Source organism: Triticum dicoccoides, chromosome 1A, assembly GCF_002162155.2.
Source record: "Triticum dicoccoides isolate Atlit2015 ecotype Zavitan chromosome 1A, WEW_v2.0, whole genome shotgun sequence".
In the NCBI taxonomy this organism is placed as follows: domain Eukaryota; kingdom Viridiplantae; phylum Streptophyta; class Magnoliopsida; order Poales; family Poaceae; genus Triticum; species Triticum dicoccoides.
The window spans coordinates 47,424,279-47,448,246 of record NC_041380.1 but is presented as its reverse complement, the minus strand read 5'-3'; positions in this window follow the sequence as shown (position 1 = coordinate 47,448,246).

Sequence of the window (23,968 nt, the reverse complement as noted above, 5' to 3'; positions counted from 1 at the left end):
AAAAAAACAAAAACCCCAGCCACAGAAGTGCTGACGCGTGGATGCCTATTGGTCCCGGTTGGTGCCACCAACCGGGACCAAAGGGTCTCCTGACTGGGCTCTGCGCACTGCCCACGTGGAGGGCCTTTAGTCCCGGTTCTGGATTGAACCGGGACTAAAGGGGGGAGGTATTAGTACCGACACTTTAGTCCCGGTTCCGGAATCGGGACTAAAGGCCCTTACGAACCGAGACTATAGGCCCTTTTTCTACCAGTGTTGTGCAAAGATAGTCTCCTCAACACTCAATCACTCTCTCATATATTTGGCTTGGGGTAGGGGAAGGATTGGAGTGGAAAGAAACTTGGGAGGCTAGAAATCAAGGCTCAAATGGTTGGATTGGAATTCCTTGATCTCAACACAAGTGTAGGTGGTTCTCTCTTAGAAAATGGATATAAAAGGTGTAATTTCGTTCTGGTGGCTCTCTCTGGGCGTAGGTGGTAGTAGAAAGGTATTTATGGCCATCACCAATCCAACAGTTACAAACTTTGAGAACAACTCAGTGACACCGAAAAGAATTCGGTGAGACTGAACATTGTAAAATATTCGAACTTTAGGCTTTTCAATTAGACCGAACGGATCCAGTCAGTGAGACCGATTTGTGGCGACCTAAGAAGATACCTAATTTTGGTAGTTTCGATCGTTTCAATTCAGTATTTCCGAAGTGAAGTCGATGGGTTATAGAAACTTAGTCAACACACTTCGATGCGACCGAATGTCATCTTGGTTGTACTGAGTTTCTAGGGTTTAGCATATGGCACTATCTTGGGCAACTCGGCGGGTCCGGATGTCAGTGGTTCGGTGAGATTGAGTTTGACTTAGGGTTTTGATAGATGGAGAATGAGAATGTGGTTGAGGTTTTTGGAGCACTATCTTCAAGCATTTTGAGCAATTGAGTCATGGTCGAAACCTCATCTCCTTTTAATAGTATTTGCTTTCCTATGGACTCAATGCAATCTTCGATCACTTAACCAAAAATGTAGAGTTTTGAAGCTTTTGCCAATTGATACGTCCCAAACATATCTACTTTTCCATACATTTCTGCTCTTGTTTCGGACTCTAATTTACATGATTTGAATGGAACTAACCCGGACTGACGTTGTTTTCAGCAGAATTGCCATCGTGTTGTTTTGTGTAGAAATAAAAGTTCTCGGATTGAGAAGAAAATTCACAGAGAATATTTTCAGAATATATAAAAAATATTGATGAAGAGAACTACTGGAGAGGGCCACTCAGGAGCCACAAGCTCAGGGAGCGCCCCCACCCCCAGGGCGCGCTCCTAGGCTTGTGGGCTCCTAGGGACTCCAATTTCCCTAATTCCAACTCCATAAATAACTATTTGTGGAAAAAAAATTAGAGAGAAAGAATTATCACATTTTATGATATGGGGTCACCACCACCTCCTGTTCTACATCGGGAGGGCAGATCTGGAGTCCGCTCAAGGCTTTGGAGAGGGGGATTCGATGCCATCGTCATCATCAACCATCCTCCATCAACAATTCCATGATGCTCAACACCGAGAGTGAGTAATTCCTTCTTAGGCTTGCTCGATGGTGATGGGTGTGATGAGATTTGTCATTTAATTGAGTCAATTTGTTAGGGCTTGATCCCTAGTATCCACTATGTTCTGAGATTGATGTTGCTATGACTTTGCTATGCTTAATGCTTGTCACTAGGGCCCGAGCCATGATTTCAGATATGAACCCTTTATGTTTTCATGAATATATTTGAGTTCTTGATCCTATCTTTCAAGTTTCACTACTAGGGAAAACCATAGTAGTGGTGCGTGTTTTATTGCTATCAGTACCGGGGTAGCCGTGCTACTACTATGGCACTACAGCTAACTGGTAGTAGTAGCACAGGCTAACCCAGCGCTACTACTAGTAACTGTATTAGTAGCGCTCTTCTATCACGCGCTACTATTAAGTAGTTGTAGCACCTTTCCTATCCCCACGCTGCGGCTGTATCTTTCAACATTTTTCTGCTTTCTATTGTTGTAGAATAGTACCCGTTTCAATAAACTGCAATTTCACATATACCAGATAACAATATCATTAACCACAATACCAGATACTCATATATAATCATACAGTAGTCATACAATATTATTAAAGATATTACAGGTACTCATATATTGTCAACATGCATCCTCACACACATATATGGTTCATACAGTAGCATATAATAATAGTTGATACACAGTCTACTAGGTAGTCATACACCCACACACATATATAGTTCTAGATGATATTGATGACCCACAAGTATAGGGGATCTATCATAGTCCTTTCTATAAGTAAGAGTGTCCAACCCAAAAAGGAGCAGAAGGAAATGATAAGCGGGTTCCAGCAAGATATTCTCTGCAAGTACTGAAATAAGTGGTAACAGATAGTTTTGTGATAGGATAATTTGTAACGAGCAACAAGTAACAAAAGTAAATAAAGTGCAGCAAGGTGTCCCAATCCTTTTTGTAGCAAAGGACAAGCCTGGACAAACTCTTATATAGAGAAAAGCGCTCCCGATGACACATGGGAATATCGTCAAGCTAGTTTTCATCACGCTCATATGATTCGCGTTCGGCACTTTGATAATTTGGTATGTGGGTGGACCGGTGCTTGGGTACTGCCCTTACATGGACAAGCATCCCACTTATGATTAACCTCTATTGCAAGCATCCGCAACTACAACAAAAGTATTAAGGTAAACGTAACCATAGCATGAAACATATGGATCCAAATCAGCCCTTTACGAAGCAACGCATAAACTAGGGTTTAAGCTTCTGTCACCCTAGCAACCCATCATCTACTTATTACTCCCCAATGCCTTCCTCTAGGCCCAAACAATGGTTAAGTGTCATGTAGTCGACGTTCACATAACACGACTAGAGGAGAGACAACATACATCTCATCAAAATATCGAACGAATACCAAATTCACATGACTTCTAATAGCAAGACTTCTCCCATGTCCTCAGGAACAAAAGTAACTACTCACAAAGCATAAACATGTTCATAATCAGAGGGGTATTAATATGCATATAGGATCTGAACATATGATCTTCCACCAATTAAACCAACTAGCATCAACTACAAGGAGTAATTAACACTACCAGCAACCTACTAGCACCAATCCCAGACTTAGAGACAAGAATTGGATACAAGAGATGAAATAGGGTTTTGAGAGGAGATGGTGATGATGAATATGTTGATGGAGATTGCCCTCTCCCGATGAGAGGAGCCTTGGTGATGACGATGGTGATGATTTCCCCCTCCGGGAGGGAAGTTTCCCCGGCAGAACAGCTCCGCCAGAGCCCTAGATTGGTTCCACCAAGGTTCCGCCTCATGGCGGCGGAGTTTCGTCCGAGAAGAAAGCTTATGATTTTTTTCCATCGAGAGACTTCATATAGCAGAAGATGGCCACCGGAGGGCCACCAAGGGGCCCACGAGGTAGGGGGCACGCCCAGGGGGGTAGGGCGCGCCCCACCCTCGTGGGCAGGGTGTGGCCCCCCTGGTGAATTTCTTCCGCTGAGTATTTTTTATATATTCTGAAAACGTCTTCCGTGAAGTTTCAGGACTTTTGGAGCTGTGCAGAATAGGTCTCTAATATTTGCTCCTTTTCCAGCCGAGAATCCCAGCTGCCAGCATTCTCCCTCTTTATGTAAACCTTGTAAAATAAGAGATAATAGGCATAAGTATTGTGACATAATGTGTAATAACGGCCCATAATGCAATAAATATCGATATAAAAGCATGATGAAAAATGGACGTATCAACTCCCCCAAGCTTAGACCTCACTTGTCCTCAAGCGAAAAGCCGAAATCGAAAAATATGTCCACATGTTTAGAGATAGAGGTGTCGATAAAAAAAATACGGACATGAGGGCATCATGATCATTCTTAGAACAGCAACTTATATTATTCTTGTCATATAGTTTCTTATGCTAGAGTAATAATTCGATCACAATTTCAAGTATGAGTCGTAAACTTCATTGAAAACTAACAAACTATAATCTCAGTCATTGGAGCAATTGCAATTTATCATAACATAGCAAAGAGTCAATATATAAGAGCTTTTCAGCAGGTCCACATACTCAACTATCATATAATCTTTCACAATTGCTGACACTCACACAATACATATGGGTATGGAGTTTTAATCGAACATAGAGAAAGATAGGGCTTATAGTTTTGCCTCCCAATGTTTTACCTCAAGGGTAATGTCAACAGTAATAGTTCATGAAAACTCACATCCAATTAGCCATATATACCAGGATCTTTCCAACATACTGTGCTTGCCAAAGGATAAAATGTAAAAAGGAAAGGTGAAGATCACCATGACTCTTATGCAATGTAGGAGATAAAAGTAAAAGATAGGCCCTTCGCAGAGGGAAGCAGAGGTTGTCATGCGCTTTTATAGTTGGATGCACAAAATCTTAATGCGAAAGAACGTCACTTTATATTGCCACTTGTAATATGGACCTTTATTATGCATTCTGTCACTTTTATTTCTTCCATATCACACGGTCGTATAAAGCTTATTTTCTCCCACACTAATAAGTCATACATATTTAGAGAACAATTTTTATTGCTTTGCACCGATGACAACTTACTTGGAGGATCTTACTCAATCCATAGGTAGGTATGGTGGACTCTCATGGCAAAACTGGTTTAAGGGTATTTGGAAGCACAAGTAGTATCTCTACTTGGTGCGATGAATTTGGCTAGCATGAGGGGGGAAGGCAAGCTCAACCATGTTGGATGATCCATGACAATATAATTTATCTCAGATGTAAGAAAACATAACCCATTACGTTGTCTTCCTTGTCCAACGTCAAATCTTTAGCATGTCATATTTTAATGAGTTCTCACAATCATAAAAGATGTCCAAGATAGTATATCTATATGTGAAGACCTCTCTTTCTTTATTACTTCCTATTAATTGCAACGATGACCGAAATTATGCTTGTCAACTCGCAACAACTTTTATTCATCATACTTTTTCTATGTGAGCTCATTACTCTCCATAAGATTCACATGATCTCTTTGCTTCTTTTTATTTCTTTCTCTTTTCTTTTATTCACTTAAGATCATGGAAAAATAATCAAGCCCTTGACTCAACACGTGTCTTTTATTATATAGCTCACGGACTCGATTACATAGAAGAATTATAAAGAGAAACTCACGACTAGATCATACTAAGAACTTGTATTCTAATAGATCAAGATATTACCAAAAGGAGCGAACTAAGAAAAACGGTAAATATAAAAGTGATGGTGATACGATACCAGGGCACTCCCCCAAGCTTGGCAGTTGCCAAGGGGACTGCCACTACAAAAAAATACACTTCCGTGATGATACGTGTTTGTCACAGTAGGTTGCGTTTTTTTTCATGCATGTACATCCATGCCGATTTTATGATAGAATCAAGATAGTCATACCTGTGCTGTCGTAGAAGTGTTCCATGACATTACCAAAATTATCATCACGGAAGTGTCCACTTCCTTGACGATAAATCGTGTGTCACAGAAGTGCTTTCGTCAAGGGTGACCGACACATGGCATCCACCATAACAGAACACCGTTAAGCTATCGGGTTGGGTTTTGGATCCGATAACTCGTTAACAACCTCGACCAATGGGGATTTTCCACGTGTAAAATCATCATTGGCTGGAGGAAACGTGTGTCGGCTCACCGTTGGGACAGATGTCATCCGCTCATTGGACGGAAGGCGCCTATGATACGGCGACACGTGGCACGGCCCAACAGAGGCCCATTCCTGTGAAAAGGCCGGCCCGTTTGACTTGGTCAAAAGGTGGCGGCCGGCCCATGGAAAGCCTATTAACGGCCTGTTCGCATATATCCCATTTACAGCCCGCTAACCCAAGGCCCATTATGCCCTATCCGAATTAGGCGCAGTAGCGTCATCTATGCCATCCACTATGATTCCATCCCGTTTTGACTTCTGGCCCATGTATGGCCCATGACGTCTTTCGGCCCATATGAGGCCCTATTTAACTCTTGGCCTATTAACGGCCTGTGGTGAAACTAGCCCGTAATGAACAGTGTATCACTTTACACCCATTAACGGCCCATGGTGAAACTGGCCCGTAATGAACAGTGTATCACTTTATACCCATTAACAGCCTGTTATTCCACGGAAAGCCTGTTAACGGCATGTTCGCATATAGCCCATTTACAGCCCGCTAACCCAGGGCCCGTTACGCCCTATCTGAATTAGGCCCAGTAGCGTCATCTGGGCCGTCCAATATGATTCAGCCCGTTTTAACTTCCGGCCCATGTGTGCCCATGACTTCTTTCGGCCCATATGAGGACCTTTGTAACTCTTGGCCTATTAACGGCCCGTGGTGAAACTGGCCCATGATGAATAGTGTATCACTTTATACCCATTAACGGCTCATTATTCCATTGGGCCGTTTCCAGCCCAAGTTATCTTTTGGCCTTCTCAGGGCCCATTGATTCTTGGGCTCATTTGTAGCATTCGGTTACATACGGCTCGCTACTGTCATTTTATGCTTGTGGGCCAAATTCAGCCCATCGTTAGAGTCGGCCCGTTTGTGGACCGTTAATACGTTGGGCTGTTTTCATGTAAAAAAAACCATTGGGCTGTTTTCATAGAGTTATCCAAATACGGCCTATTAACGACTCATTATGGTCCACGAATAGTACGACCCATGATTGGCGAAATAATGATACGCCCTGTAGAAGGCCCATGGATACTACGGCCCGTATGAGGCCCATGGATAGTACGACCCGTAGAAGGCCCATGGATCGTACGGCCCGTACAAGGCCCATGGACCCTACAGCCCGTAAAGGCCCATGGACCCTAAGGCCCGTATAGAAGGTCGATGGATCCTACGGTCGGACGAAGGCCCATGGATCATACGGCGTGCAGGAGGCCCATGGTTACAACAGTCCGTGTGTTGCCATGATTATTTTGGCCTAGTTACCAAAAATAGGCTACTGTGGCCACTAGAAAAAAATAGAAAAAGAACTGCAGTGACTACAAGCAAACAACTAAACAAGACAATAAGGAAATAAATAAGCAAGCAATTAACGCTAGCCTATTACCGCTATTACACATATTACATCTACTGGGCATCAAAGTTCGCCACCAGTGCAAATATAGGGAACAAAGCAGCACATTACATACGCTGGCCGTCAAAACTGGCCACCAATGCAAATAAACGCGGCAGCAAAACAAGAACAGAACTGAAACAACTTCAGAAGAGCTCAAGAAACGTTATCCTGGGTATCCACCATGCTGGCAATAAGCTTAGCAAGCCTATTACCTTTGTCCTGTTTGGTGCTAAAATCCTCCAACGCTTGCTGTTGCACCAGAAAGTATGCATCTGAATGCTCCAGGGACTTCCACAGTCCTTCCGCTTCTTGTCGCAGCACAGCTGATTAATGTCTTTCAGCTTGCAGTTGAGACTCAAGATACCGAACTGATTCAGACAATGAGTTTGAATAGCTTGTGCAAGCGGTAGTGGCTAGTAACTCGAACACTAAACCAAGACATGACTTTGGGGTTGTCTCGCTGTATTCAAGATAGTCTTCCTTAGCTGTTTTATCAGCTTTGTTGGAGACCAACAAGGATGTGTCACTATCTTGAACCTTATCTGCATTACTTCCTTTACCATTGCTTAATAAGGCACTCTTCCCTAATATTCTGTCAGCATTCTAAAAGAAGAAACAAGCAGACACATAACAAGTTTAGCATGCACTACTATATGAAACTCATTTCGGTGAACCAGTTCATTAGCAAGGTGGACAGGATTAAACTACCAAGTATTCTATTGCCAAGTACTAGTACATAATAAAAGCATCAAACAAACATATATTTATGTCCTATGGTCACCGCATTGTCTTGCCAAATCAAAATAGAGACACGGTTCAAGTCATATCAGTTCAAGACAAAGCAGCAGTGAAAGAATACAAAGCGTGGGAAACTACATGGCACAACAAGATTTCAGATGGGTACCATGGGCCTACATGTACAACAACACTATTGGCTCTGTTGTGATGCTAGTAATGTGCATGATATGAAAGTCAGCTGTATAGACAATTGAAATTGAAATCAACAGAGCTATTGATAAGAGCGAACCTGTTAAAGAAACATGCGTGAACATACCTGCTATGCCATTGGAGTTTCGATTGGATCCTTCAATTTAAAAATAAGTTTGTATGAGTAAATACAATGATACAAGAGCAAAGCAATCATAGTTTAAAAAGGCGCACCTAAGCGAGTGCTTAAGCATGCCTAGGGATAAAAAGAGATGTATATAAAACTAAAATATGTCTAGATACATTTCCTTTTATCCATTTTGATGACAAGTATTTCCAGACGGAGGGAGTATTTGTCTTTTTAGGGATTTCAACAAGTGACTATGACCGGACCTTACCAACATACTCAAGAAAGTAGTCCATAATTTTGATGTTACCCTCTTTTCTTGGCGGTGCAATGCCATCTAGATACCTCATAAATAAATAAAGTACTACATGATACTAATATATGATACATGGCGTAGGAGTACTAAGTATTATTAATACAGTTTTGCTAGAAATCATCTAGATGAGATATAATTTGGTCTCATCATCTTTTATAGCTATTGGATGTGATGCTATATAAGATGCGTGTGTGCTGACGTGGGTTGTATTTGTTCTTGTGCAATGAACTAACCACTGCATGTCATGTTTGATAGTCTCAAGTCACTAAAAGCATACAAGCCCCACATCTCTGCTTGGTTGATTCCTCTATTTATGTCAAAAAATAAGAAACAACGTGAGAGTTAATGCACCACTCCTATGTGTTTACTATTTGGTTTTAGTAAGATGACTTAATACTCACCTAGACGAAGGGAGTATTTGATTTGACAGTGGGCGGCGCAGTTCCCGATATGGCTTGCAGACGAGGGAGGGAGTAGCGGTTCCCGATATGTTGAACGGCCAATGCATCCTCCTTCAATTAATGCATGAGGGAAGTAATGGGAGGAGGTCCGGGAAAAGAGGCTGCACGATGTGAATGCAACGCAATTTGCCCTCATTGCCCTCATATAAAGGCGCCCCTCCATTCCAATGCATCTACCACATCGTACGCACCTAAGCATTTACCTAAGCACCTACACTAAGCGCAAAAGAGCTCACTCCAGACCCATGGCGGCGATGCTCGTGAGCGGCCAGCGGCTGCGCCAGATGGTCCACGACGCCGGCCTGCGGCATGGCACCGAGGATCGTCTCTAGACGGTGTTGGAGACCGGCTGGTGGATGGCCACCTTCGACACCAACTACGACTCTCAGTTGGACCAGATGATCGTTGCCACCAGCAACAAGTTCACTGTCCTCAAGAAGCTCATGGACGACATCGCCATACTCCTCCAGCCCGCGCGCCCGGGCTCCTCATTGCCTGCCACCCTAATCGGCCTCCATGGACGGAACCTCTTTCAAGCATTGGTGGCCCCGCGACTGTCCACCGACGCCACGAAGAATGTCCACCTCGAGGTCGCGCTCGCCGCGAGGCGCCTCACCCTGCAAGAATTCGTCGACCTACACATCCACATGTACGAGGAAATCGTGTACATAGGTATCTACAAGGACAGTGAGGACGCTACGACATTAGCCTTCCTCAACCGGCTGGAAGCCTTGGATGCCTTTGCTGAGAAGCACCTCGACCTTGCCACAAAAGCCTCCGCTCCTTAGCCGCCTGCCGGTGGCCCGGCGCACTAAGTTGAGGAGTAGGAGGAGGTCATACGTTCGTGGATCCATCTTTCTTCTTGCCTTTCGTAACCACGACTGCGATCGCATCATCGCGGCCTTAATTCTTATTGTGCTGTTGCATTCTCGTTCCAGTCAATACCGACATGTGCGATCCCTTTGCTTAATTATATGCATCACTGTAACTAGTACTCCATCCGTCAATTTATAAGTTGTGCTTACCTTTTCCATCAACTTCGTGCAACGCGCGGGCATCTTGCTAGAAACACTAGAATATGTCTATATAATCCGTATGTGATAGTCCATTTGAAATCTCAAAAAAGACAAATATTTAGGTACATAGGGAATAACATATTAGGAGTATATCAAAACAATAGTGATTTATTTCAAGTTTGTGAACAAATACTACTATTCTACTACTTTGGATCCGTCATAACGCATGGGCACATTGCTGGTAAAAGGAAAAGGCCTGTCGCGTTCGCGTGCACCCCCACATGCCCGGGAATCGGGAGTACAACACGGCCCGTCCGGCACGACACATAGCTTAGGGAAGGCGTGTTGCCTAGCATTTGCACTTTCATGTGGGACCGCCATTGAGCAAAATAACACCCCGCCCACCACCGGGTTAGAAAACAGAAACAAGGGGAAGATCTAGCTATAGCATGGAAGCCAAGAAATTTGGTGTCAGATGGGGCTCGTTGATGGAGTAGGAGTATTCCGTACTAGTACTACTCCTACTAGTACCAAGTTTGTACTCCTAATACTATATTACTAGTACGACCGCTATACAACTAGTAGGTACGTGCACGACACAACATCGTAGGAACAAAAAATGGGAAGATCTTGTTTTGGGTGATTTATCTTTTTTTCAATCAACGTAGTATCAATAATATGATGTGGGGGGCACCCATGAAGCTTATGTGGCTTGGTTGCATGGCTATGGAAGGTCAGAGAAAAATAAATAGATAATGTGTTTAGAGTGCACTCCACTAAATAGATATATATACTTTGGATCCATTGCAACGGACCGACACATCTATATCTATACCCCCTATATAGTGTGTGAAAAACTTTGAAAGTTGGTCGTTGGATGAAGCCAATCCGACGGTACAAATATGGCAAATCCGAGCACTACTGGCCGTTGGATATCATCCACCAGATGCTGCCACATGTATAATCTAGAAGACTCCATGGTTGAACTTAATTCATGACTAACTTTGCCACAACTAAGCTTAGGCAAAGTCATTAGTTCTTCAAAACGAGAGAAACACGTTGGCAAGCATAAGGGAATCTTGCCACATTTTTTGTGTGTATGTCATGTGGGGCCTTAGTGTGGCTTGCCTAAGGCGTGGCTTGAACCAAACACTCACCTAAGTTAATCAAACTTGCCTAACCTTACGTTCCAATCAGATTTTGCCACATGTTAGAATCCAGAAAGCTCCACATGTAGAAGCATAATGCACAAACCACCAGAATCTCATGCGTGCAATGCATGTGTACCTTACTAGTACTAGTTGGTAGTAGTAAGAAACAAATTCCAGTTTTGGCACGTGCTCGTACTGCGGGAGCACCACAAGGCCTGCCGCAAGAGTTACATTTCCCTTTCGGAGCCCACGGGACCAAACTTCAGTGGCTTAGTACCTGGCCTATGAGTCAATGACATGCGGACCTTAAATGCGGCTGGCCCACATGTCATTCTCATGGTGGTGGTGTGGTTCGCGACTCACTCGTTCGAGATGAACCGGCCGGTGGTGGCGTGGCCGTGGCGAGGGTGCCATAGCTGGGCGTCGGGGCGTTACGAGGCGTAGATGGCCGCACCGGTGGGTACTACCTGTAATACTCCCTCCGGTCCTTTTTACTCTGCATATTAGGTTTGTTCGAAGTCAATCTCATCCAACTTTGACCAAGTTTATATAAAAAATTATAGACATTCGCATCACAACACCAATATCATTAGATTCATCTTGGAATATATTTTCATATTATATTTATTAGATATTATAGATGCTAATAATTTCTAATATGAATTTGGTCAAACTTAGCAAAGTTTGACTTTTGGAAAATCCAATGTGCAGACTAAAAAGGACCGGAGGGAGTACTCCAGCTGAGGATTGATGCCCGGGACGAAATGTGTCATAGCCGTTGGATGAAAATTCAATGGTGCGGGAGTACCGACCGGAGCACAACAGCGGAGCAGGCAAACCGCGTCCAATCAGGTGTGTCCGTGGTAGAAAGTTGATGGTCGCCGCAGTTCAGCTGGCTCGCATGTCATGCACACAAAGGCAGAGGAGCGGTGGGGTCGAGAGGGATGAGGGGCACGTCGGGGGAATGAGGATCCCCTGATGCGAACAATCCTACCATTCTGTCACTGACATGTGGGACCCATAAGCATGGGTCCCACCTATCAGCGAAGGAAAGGCAGGGCAAGGCAGTGATAGCCACGTCAAAGGATCCATGTCCACGTCGGGGGACGTCGTGCCGTGGGTTGGAGCGGCGTCCTGGGAATCGCGTGTGGGTGTGGCAGTGGTATAAACAAGAAACGTGATGGTCGCTGTGGTTCAACTTCCATGGATAAGCTGTCATGTCTGCTGACACATGTATATCAAAACTAGAGTGATTATATTTCAAGCACGTGAACAAGTATTATTCTACTACTTTGGATCCATTGCAACGCACGGGCCAGCACATTGGTAGTAGTAGTGTCCATCTCTATCTCTAGAGGCCTTCCCTCGTTCATCCTTTTCTCTCACAAGATAAACTACTCATACAATGCATCTTGATGTTCCGTGGAACGCACAAGAATGTTTCCTTGGGGGTCTCTCCAGCGCGGCGTGGCCGTAGTTGCAAGTTGACGCCCCTTGAGATGCTGACGTTGAGGGGCACTCGGATTTCCTCCGATGAGCAGGTAAGATGAGTTTGATCACGTAGTAAATGCATTGTAAAGACTACTTCCATGTCCATTTCCTAATTCTCCCCCTGCCCACTGTTTCACAGGTTAGGCTCGGTGCGAGTGGAGATTGGCTTGCATATGTACAGGAGGGTACCAACATCAATTTGCACAACATTTACAACGGTGACACAGTTCCCGTAGAACCTTTGTCCAACATTGGGATCAGCCATGCAACAGGCCACCACATGAATTGGTTCGATGGAACCACGGTGAGATTGAATAAGATAGCACGAACCTTGCACATGGCAGTCAAAGGCGGACCATGCTGTCTGCGGCCGATTTGTTGTTGTACGAGTAGGAAGACGCTGTGCTCCTTTCTAACCGCATCTTCGCGGTGACAAACCAGGGGACTTATTTTGCATGGGACACATCCTACAATATAATCCCTCTCTCCCAGCATATTTGTTTTGAATCTTTTCATTTTATAAGTTTCAAATTCAAATTTAGAGCTCCCCATCACATGTTGAGATTACAATGTCCATTAAATCGTTGCGTGCATGTATAGTAAAGAAACAAATCTTGAGTTTGGCACGAGTTCGTGCTGCGGGAGCAGCACAAGCCCTGGCGCAGGAGTTACATTTCCCTCTCAGGGCCATCGGGACTGAGCTTCAACGCCTTACTACACCTACCTTTGACTCAATAACATGTGGACCCGATAGGTGACTGGTCCACATGTAATGCTCCCATAGGCAGAGGGGCAGTGGGGCCAAGAGGGGTGAGCCGCAAGTCAGGGGACGTGTGGTTTTATGGGTTCGAGCGGCGTCATGGGAATCACGGGTGGCTGTGGTAGAAACTTGATGCTCGCCACATTTTAGGTGGCCCACATGTCATGCACACAAGCTGTCATGTCTACGGACACATGCACTGCATACCGATCACTGGAAGGAGTAGCAGAGTAAGCTATATATGCGGATAAATAGTTCCTTATAGTCAAGAGGACCCACGCTACTACTCTGTTCCAAAGACATGCACACCATCGAAATAGTCCATCTATATCAATATACACCGAGAGGGAATAATTTTTTTACAAGAGAGGAAATAGTTCATCCATCCATAATGCCCTCTTCTTCTTCTTCTTCTTCTCCTTCTTCTTCTTCTTCTTCTTGTTCTCATTCTTTGTGGGAGACGGCTTCGCAACAAGGTCTTTGGACCTTGCAGCTATATCGAAACTCACACGAGCATCGAGGGCAGCATATTTTATCCGCTCATACGTCAAGGGATAATTCTCCCATCCAGACGACCTTAATGCCACCGTCTCGCCACCCTTCTGACGATTTGTATCGAGCACAAAATTTGCTACGTCGAATAGGGATGGTGTCTATTTATCAAAATCTTCAAATCAAGGTTGTACGGCTTCAGCTTCTGTTTGTCCCCTTCGATGGCTGCCCCACAGAAGTATACGTCCTCCTGAGACAAGAAATCATGAAGCTCACGTCGTATGGAGGGCGAGTGTATGATGTGGTACACCAAAACATCATCTTCGTGGCATAGCTGAAGGACGACGGCGCACTGGATCTTCCCAGGGGCACACTCTGTGTACTCTGCATCGCTGATGACCCTCGTCTCTACCTTTTTGAGGGAGTTGGATACATTGTTGATCCACTGCCGAACAACCCTTGGGTGGACGGTGATGGTTGCAACTATGCGCATCGATCCTTCGACGAGGACATGTTGGACACTAAAAACCTGCATCTCGATCTCTTCCGCCATTTGGAACCATTGGAAGGGAGGGCTATGGTTTGGAGAATTAGGATTATATGGCTAGTCTAACTGAAGTAGTAGATGATTATTTAAAGAGGTTAAAACAATGTGAACGCAGCGGGGTTTGGATGCAAATGAAGACAAAGGGGAGGTGAAGAAGCCGAGGAGAATTGGTTCCTGATGGAGAAATAAATGGGAGAAGTGGCGTGCAGGCAGTTGATTAGACGGCTAGGTAGACTAAACGAAAAGGCTATGCGGGTAGACTTATGAGTCGTACCTGTTCATGTACGTGCCCATCCTTCCTGATAGGTGGACCTATGCCAACAGATAAAAATGTGTCGTAGTTCTTTTTTTTAAGCACGTGAGTGGGAGACACAACATTCTCCATTTTTATTTTCACTTTTCAGTTTTACATGTAGATTTTGACCCCGAAAAACACATGGTCTTTTTAACACTTTTTAGTTTGCATTATCCTAGATATAGAACATGGATCTCTGAATAATTTAAATATTCTGAATAATTCAATAATTGACAGAGGCATAACAATTGAAATGTAGCTTCAAATGTCAAAAATTAGTGTCCTGGATACAGAACATGGATCAGTTTTCAGTTTGCGTAACACTTTTCAGTTCGCATTATCCTTCTCTGAATAATTCAAATGTCCTGGATACAGAACATGGATAACACTGTATATTTAGTGTAGAATCTTTTTAGTACTTTGAATTTTGGCCACTACTTCTGTTGTTTAGTAACTTTTCTGAATTTTGTCCACTACTACAGTAAGTTCAAGTGAGTAACTATAGTAACTTCAAGTGAGTAACTCCATTTCTGATTTTTTTTGCATAAAACTAACCATGATATTTGTTCCTCTGTTCTGGTCATAAATATAATCTGATTGTTGAACCCTTAATCATTCTCATAATGTTTACATGATGCACAATTATACTGCCGTCAAAACTACTCCATACACACATTGTCGAAACTGACAAGATAGTGGTGGAGGTGGGAATAAATGTTCAGTATTGGTGCATTTTCTATGCTTACAAAATTCAGATTGAATTTCACTACCAAAAGAAAGAAGTGGAGATTAAATGTTGCTTTCCACTTACTTCACCTGTGTGTAACACTTATGGTGCATTTTCTGCAGAACCTATGTGTAGCTGCAGCATACATGCCAGTTCATCAACTACTCGAAGAAGAAAAGAAGGTGGCATTTCCTTGCCATTAGCATACAGGCCAGTTCACTTAATGTCCTCTAGTGCTATATTTCTGAGAACATCCAAGTTTTTACTTATCACTTTGCTAGCATTCACAAGTCTATTGAAGCATGCATGTCTTTGTGAATCTTGTTGTCTACTCCAAGTAGATGGTGTGTAGCCTGGCAAAGGATATTAGTACTTGGTGCATTCTAAGCTTAAAACCACTCTAGATTTACAAGTGTTTACTGAAGATGACAAGTGTTTATTCAGTTCTAAATTTGAAGTAACTAGTAGACGAACAATATTCATCTTTTTCTGTATATGAAGAAGAATAAACCTAGCTAATTCAAATAATTCCAATTTTAGGGACATGTTTTTATCAACTCTTAGTTAAGGGGTTTTGGCAGTTTTCAGTTTTGTGCTGCTTGAATTGATTCTACGGGAATATTTAGGGAAGAGTCATGGCTATGCTTAGCTCTTTGTAAAAATGAATGACTGAAATTGGATAATTGGAAACTTTAGGTATGTTTGCAATTGGACAAATGGTGTATAAATCCAAATAAAGAAAATAAATTCAAATGATTCAAATAAATCCAAATAAACATGGTTGATCTTCATTTTGCATAAACCCGGTTGAGTATTACAGAGTAATTGACAACAAATTGACCTGGTTGGAATTCATAGAGCAACAGTAGCATTTAACTGAACTTCTTTTGCGTGCATTTATCACTCCAGAAAACTTTCAGTAACAAGTGAGCAGCCTCTGCATTTTCTGAATGAACTTTTGAGTGCATTTATCACTTGTTGGACTATGCTACAGCTTCTACAAATCACAAACTCCTTTAGTTTACATATCAGTTTTAGCAAACACTACAGTTTCAGTAAAGGAGTCATAACTGAATTACATGCACTGTAGTTTCTCTACAGTATTGGAACACTGAACATTTTCAGTTAACTGTAGCAAGAAAAACTTCCAAAAAGTAGCACATCTCCAAGAATACCAAGAGTATTACTCAATGAATTTGATGGCATCAAACTAAATTTTCACTATAATCTGTTCATCATTTAGCAGCAGTGTAACCTTTGTCCTGGATTATTTCTCTAGCTTTGTATCCCTTGACTGAATTTTCTCCACCTGTACTGAGAACAGCAAATTCAGACTCACAGCAACAAATTGAACAGCAGCAGTAGCAGAGGCGGGCGGTCCAGACTCACCAGCACATGCGGGAGTGGCAGCAGAGGCGAGGCAGGGGAAAAGGCAAAAGCAGCATCAGAGGTCCACGGCGCCGGCGTCATCCACCAGTAGCAGCATGAGAGGCGGGAGTTGCCAGAATTATCCAACGGCACCGGCGGACGAAGCGGACGAAATCAGAGGCGCAGGTGGGTGGCGAAGGTGGGCGAACATGGGCGGCGACCTTCAACGGGGCCGGCGGCGTAGCTCGAGGAGGGCGCCGGCGCAGGTCGCCTTCACGGCGGGTGGTGCAGGTGGTAAGCCGCGGCATAGGTGCAAGCTGGCGGTGGCGCTGTTGTTGGTCGCAGGCTGGGCCACGGTTCTGGTGTTGGTCGCGGCGCAGATCCAGGCAGGTGGCGACGCAGGTGGGTACCCGGCGATGGCTGCAAGGCGCAGGCGATGGGGGAGGAGGAAGGAAGAAGATTGACTTCTTTATGACGTGTTTAAAACTCTGTGTGTTTTTCTGCAAAAAAACAAATACACTGCCCTGTGGACAACTTTTCCCGGACGGAGGGAGTACTAGTTAAATCCGAGCTATGGGTGTGAAGCACTAATATGCCAGTACATTTGATTGTGACCTTTTCTAATTTTGTACCTGAACTTTTTTTAGAAAGGGTTGTACGTCAACTTAATGTGCTAGCAGAACTTATTGTGTTGTCTGTCTGTTTTCTTTGCACAACATTCAAGATATTTCCCCGTCATTGGTAAAGACGATGAACCGTTATGTACGACTTCGTTGGTTTCAACATAGCCCTTCTCGTAGCGATCCACTGCTTCCATCCTGATTGTGCCGCCTGCGTGAAATTTTTGTATGCAAGTTCAGTGTGCTATGATGTTCTATATGATTGTGTCAACTATATAAGTTCTACTTATGGGTCTCCCTCTCTCTCTATCTCTCTCTCTCCCTCACACACACCCACACACACATGCAAATGCACAAGTGGGACCCGTTGAATTATTTATTTGCTCGTGACAGCTTTTAATTAGGTTCCACTATAATCTAACATTTTTCTTAAGTTATTAATTGACCTCAGCGACTTCAAAAAGTTGTACAGAAACCTTGTTTGGGCCTTTCCGGCGTCGCTGAATGTGGGCTGAGTAACCATGTTAGGTTGTACTGTACTACACAGGCCTTTTTTTCAACATCAGCAATGCAACTGGGCCGACAGTTGTACACAATATCCGGGTCAACTTGTTATTCTCCGCCCCGCTGGGCTGCAAACTTTCCTAGGAGGTATGCATTAGGCTTAACAAGAAAATGGAATTTAAGAAATAATAAATGATATGTAATTATAATAACTGGACATTTACTATGCACCAAACACTTAATTAGTTTGAAAAATATATTATTTTTGGAATTTGAAAATTTTAATTTCATTACTTGTTGCGCACGCAATATTTCGTTGGATTTTAACTTAATACAATTTTATTTTGAAATTATATTTGACTTGACTAGAAATTTCGGATAAAAATATTTCGGATCCCCAAAATGTGGGAATTTTTTTTGAATTCTGTTTTGAGCGGTTGTTTGAAATTATTAATCGTTGTCCTAGCTAGAAGTTGGGCTGTACTTTTAACAAACTGTAAATGGGCTGTTGTAAATTCCATTAGAATTAAAGAATGGGCTGTACATTCTTACAAATCGCAAATGGGCTATATGTTCTCTACCAAATCCGAGCTGTGGGCCTACTAAGTTGACGCGTACCAAGGGCTTTGTCAACTTAGTCAATATAAACGATTCTAGCTGCAGTGATCGTACGATGTCCATCCAACGGCCGTAGTGCTTCTTCAACCTCTGGTCTTCTTGCTCCAGCTGCCCAAAGCAGCGCCGGTTGTGTCGCGTGCTCCTGCCTCCCGTGGCCGGCTGTGATGCCGCAGAGGCCTCACAGCCCCGTACTACTCCCACCGCTGGCCAGGGCATCCTCTACTCACCCATACCCCCTGTTATTCTGCGGCGACGGCAGCCTCACACCGCAGCCGAACCAGTGCACCCTCGTACTCCTCTCCGCGCGGGCTTCCGCTGCTGCGTCTTCCCCGGCTCCGCGTCGTCCCCGTCCTAGGCCACATCATCGTCCAGACCACCGCCCTGGCGCGGGGTGGTTAACGATCGACTTCCATCGGAAGAGTACTGTACGTGGACAGGCTGACAGCTGGGTCCAGGCGGCCGCAAGGAAGTGCCTCCTTATTACGTGAAATATAATTATTCCTCCACCTGACAGCAGCGACCCACCGGACGGGCCACCTTATTTCGTGAAAAAACATTTCCCCCTGACTGCTGGGACCCACGGGACGGGCCAGCATATTTCGCGAAAAAAACGTTCCCCCTGTTGTCAGTTTGGACCCACCGGAAGTGCCTCCTCATTACGCACAAAAAAATGAATACTCCCCCTGCTAGCTGGGACCCACCATGGTGGGAGGCTGACTTGTGGGCCTACTAAGTTGACTTGGATGGGGGCCTTTGTCAACTTTAGTCAATATGAACGATTCTAGCTCCAGTGACCGTACCATGTCCATCCAACGGCCGCAGTGCTTCTTCAACCTCTTGTCTTCTTGCTCCAGCCGCCCAAAGCAGTGCCGGTCGTGCCGCTTGCTCCTACCTCCCGTGGCCGGCTGTGCTGCCGCGGAGGCCTCACCGCCCCCTACTATTCCCACCGCTGGCCAGGCCCTGCTGCGACGACAACCTCACACCGCAGCCGAACCAGTGAACCCTCGTACTCCTCTCCACGCGGGCTTCCACTGCCGCGTCTTCCCCGGCTCCACGTCGTCCCCTTCCTAGGCCTCGCCGTCTTCCACCGCCCTGGTGCTCTCGGCGCGACGTGGTCAACGTGGTCAAGGAACGACTTCCATCGGACATGGACTGTACGTGGAGAGGCTGACAGCTGGCTCCATGGCCGCAGCAAGGAAGTGCCTCCTTATTACACGGAAAATAATGATTCCTCCACCTGACAGCTGGGCCCCACCGGACGGGCCACTATATTTCGTGAAAAAAAGTTTCCCCTGACTGCTGGGACCCACCAGCTACATCTTCGCACGCAAGGAAGTGCGTCCGGGCAAAAAAACGATTCGCCCCCTGACTGCTGGGACCCACCAGCTACATCTTCGCAGGCAAGGAAGTGCTTGACAGTCGGGACCCACCTGGTCGAAGCGTACGCAGCGTTGTCATCCTGGTCGCGAACCTGTACGTACATATATACTGGTGGATGTAGAGGCGCGCACGTGTCGTAGTAGAGGCGCGTACGTGTCGTAGTAGAGGCGTGCACGTAGCACGTACACGTACGTATAGCGGCCAGGGTGCAAGAAAGAAAACACGGCCACGTATGTGTACATACGGGTGGGGTCTCGAACGCCTAATCGCGCATATGTACGGCCGGGGCTCGTGTACATGGATGGGTCAGAACGGAGAAACATCATTGTCGTCATGTTCATGGGGAGGCAACAGAATGCGTCGTGTTCATGGGGAGGCAACAGAATGCGTCGTGTTCATCGGGAGGCAACATAATGCGTGGGAGCCATCCGGCTGGGTCGGAACGGAATGCATGGTCGTGTTCATCGAGAGGGCTTATACAGAACAAGCGAGGGAAACGAGGCCTGGCGTACCGCACAACGGAGGAAACGGACCTCCTACGTTCGGAACGGGGTCTTGTTGATCGGGAGGGGTCTGGTGTACCACAAAACGGAGGAAACGGACCTCCTACAGTCAAAATGGGGGTCCTGTTAATTGGGAGGGGTGTGGCGTACCGCAAAACGGACGAAACGGACCTCCTATGGTCGAAACAGGGGTCTTGTTCATCGGGAAGGGTGTGGCGTACCGCAAAACGGACGAAACGGACTTGTGTTGGAGCACTACGGTCGAAATGGGGTTCCTGTTCATCAGGAAGGGTCTGGCGTACCGCAAAACGGGATTCCACGGGATACTGTTCATCTCCACCGTCGACCTCCTCCAGCCTCCACGGGCTACCGTCGACCTCCTCCAACTTCCACGGGCTCCTGTTCATCCAGCCTCCATCGCGCGCTACTCCACCGGATACTGTTCAACCACCCCTCCACCGTGTACTGTTCATCCAGCCGTCCACACCACGGGGTCCTGTTCAATCACCCCTCCACGGGCACCCCTCCATCATCTACTATTCATCCAGCCCTCCACCACACCACGGGGTCCTGTTCATCCAGAGGGAACGCCACCGCTCACTGTTCATCCACCCCCACCCAACGCTCACTGTTCATCCAATCGATCGGCTTCAATTAGCAGCAGTAGCGAAGGAATCGCTCGATCGGGTTCAGTTAACAGCCATCAATCGATCGCTCGGGTTCAGTAACGCGTAGCCTGCAGTGCAATCGCTCGGGTTCAGTTAGAGCCCAACGCCTCGCTCGGGTTCAGTTAGAGCCAATGCCTCGCACACACGCGCGTACGTGTACGAGAGAAACGCGCATCGCTCGGCCCCCGACATACCACCGTAACTGGGAACTCCCCGAAATTTTCCTCGCCCTCGCTTCTACCACGGTTTTTTCTATCATGGACGGCCCAAAGAATGTCATGCAGCTGCGTCTCCGGCCCGCCTAGGACGAAAAGCCCATTTTATGTCAAGATTTTTTGTCATAGAAGTAGGAGCCCACCACATCTATGATGATACCGGGTTTTGTCACAATTATCGTCATAGAAGTGTCATATGTGTGACAGAAAAAAAATTCGTTCGGCCCAAAATGTCACGGATGTGTATTTTTTTTGTAGTGTGCCCATACCAGATATTCAATTCTTCTTTGTTGGTGGAGACGATGATGATTTTGTTGATGGCGTAGGCTTGTCGTCCTTCTTCCAAGGCATAGGCTCACCATCATAGAAGGATGACTGAGTCTCCTGGAACCTCAAATCTGCAGCCAAACTCATCCTCTTGAATCTATATTCATACTTATAGTTTTGATTTTGCAGCTCATAGATCTGGGCTTGGAGGTGCTCGTTTTTCTCATGAAGCTTGAAGATCGCCTCCCCAATGTCCTTGACGTCCAACTTGTGGTTGTTTGTGAGCTCCATGATCATGATGTGATTGGAATCGACTCCACGCTCCACCAACTCCTAACACTTGAAAACTTCTTGCTCCAATGCCTCGAGCCTTGCCTCCGTGCTTCCAGTCTTCCTTGGTCCCTCAGCATCGCGGATGTGCAACAACCCCTCACGCATCTCAATGGTTTGAGGGTGTTGCAGCACTTCTGCGAGGTAGGGGTTGATGACCTTCTCGAAGAACTGGTCCTTGGGGGTGCTTGAAGACGACATGACGACCTGGATATGTTAGAAAAATAGCTCAAAACAAAAACAGAGGATTTTTGCGTGATATGGGAGTCAAAACCTCCGGGAGATTATATAATGAATTTTTACCGACCAAAATACGTGTCGTGTATGAAAACAGAGTCCGGAGAGCACACGAGGTGCCCACGAGGTAGGGGGGCGCGCCCTCCACCCTCGTGGAGCCCTCGTGTCCTTCCCGGACTGCTACTTATTTTTCTATTTTTCTAAATATTCCAAAACGGAGAAATATTGCCTTAAAAACAGTTTTGGAGTCGGTTTACTTACCGTACCACATACCTATTCCTTTTCGGAGTCTGAAACATTCCGGAAAGTGTCCCTTATGAATTCCTTCGGGGATACGGTTTCAATAATATTGGTTTCAACATTTATGGGATTACCTGAGATATAATGTTTGATTCTTTGACCGTTCACCACCTTCGGATTTCTGCCTTCGAAGTTGCTGATTTTTATGGCCCCGGAACGATAGACCTCCTCGATAACGTAAGGACCTTCCCATTTAGAGAGAAGTTTTCCTGCAAATTTTTTTAAACGGCAGTTGTATAGCAATACATAATCACCTACATTAAACTCACGCTTTTGTATCCTTTTGTCATGCCATCTTTTAACTTTTTCTTTAAATAACTTGGCATTTTCATAGGCTTGGGTTCTCCATTCATAAAGTGAGCTAATATCAAATAGCCTCTTCTCACCGGCAAGTTTAAAATCATAATTGAGTTCTTTAATGGCCCAATATGCCTTGTGTTCTAGTTCAAGAGGTAAGTGACATACTTTTCATAAACCATTTTATACGGAGACATACCCATAGGATTTTTATATGCAGTTCTATAGGCCCATAATGCATCATCAAGTTTCTTGGACCATTTTTTTCTAGATCTATTAACAGTCGTTTGGAAAATTAATTTGAGCTCTCTATTACTCAATTCTACTTGACCACTAGACTGAGGATGATAAGGAGATGCAATTCTATGGTTAACATCTTATTAGGCAAGCATTTTACGGAAAGCACCATGAATAAAATGTGAACCACCATCAGTCATTAAATATCTAGGGACTCCAAATCTTGGAAAAATAACTTCTTTAAGAATTTTAATAGAAGTGTTATGATCAACACTACTAGTTGGAATAGCTTCTACCCACTTAGTTACGTAATCAACAGCAACTAAAATATGTGTATATCCATTAGAGGAAGGAAAGGGTCCCATATAGTCAAAGCCCCAAACATCAAATGGTTCAATTACGAGTGAATAGTTCATAGGCATTTCTTGACGTCTACTAATATTACCAATTCTTTGACATTCATCACAAGATAAGACAAACTTACGGGCATCCTTGAAGAGAGTAGGCCAATAAAAACCAGATTGCAATACCTTATGTGCAGTTCTATCTCCAGCATGGTGTCCTCCATAAGCTTCAGAGTGACACTCGTGTAGGATCTGTTCCTGTTCATGCTCAGGTACACAAAATATAATAACACCATCTACTCCTTCTTTATAAAGATGTGGACCATCCCAAAAGTAATGCCTCAAATCATATAAGAACATTTTCTTTTGCTGGTATGTGAAACTAGATGGTATAAACTTAGCAACAATGTAATTAGCATAATCAACATACCATGGAGCAGTATAAGAAGCATTTATGACATTTAATTTCTCATTAGGAGAGCTATCATCAATAGGAAGTGGGTCATCAAGCACATTTTCTAACCTAGACAAGTTGTCTGCAACGGGGTTCTCGGGACCCTTTCTATCAACAATATGTAAGTCAAATTCTTGTAGCAAGAGAACCCATCTAATAAGTCTAGGTTTGGCATCTTTCTTTTCC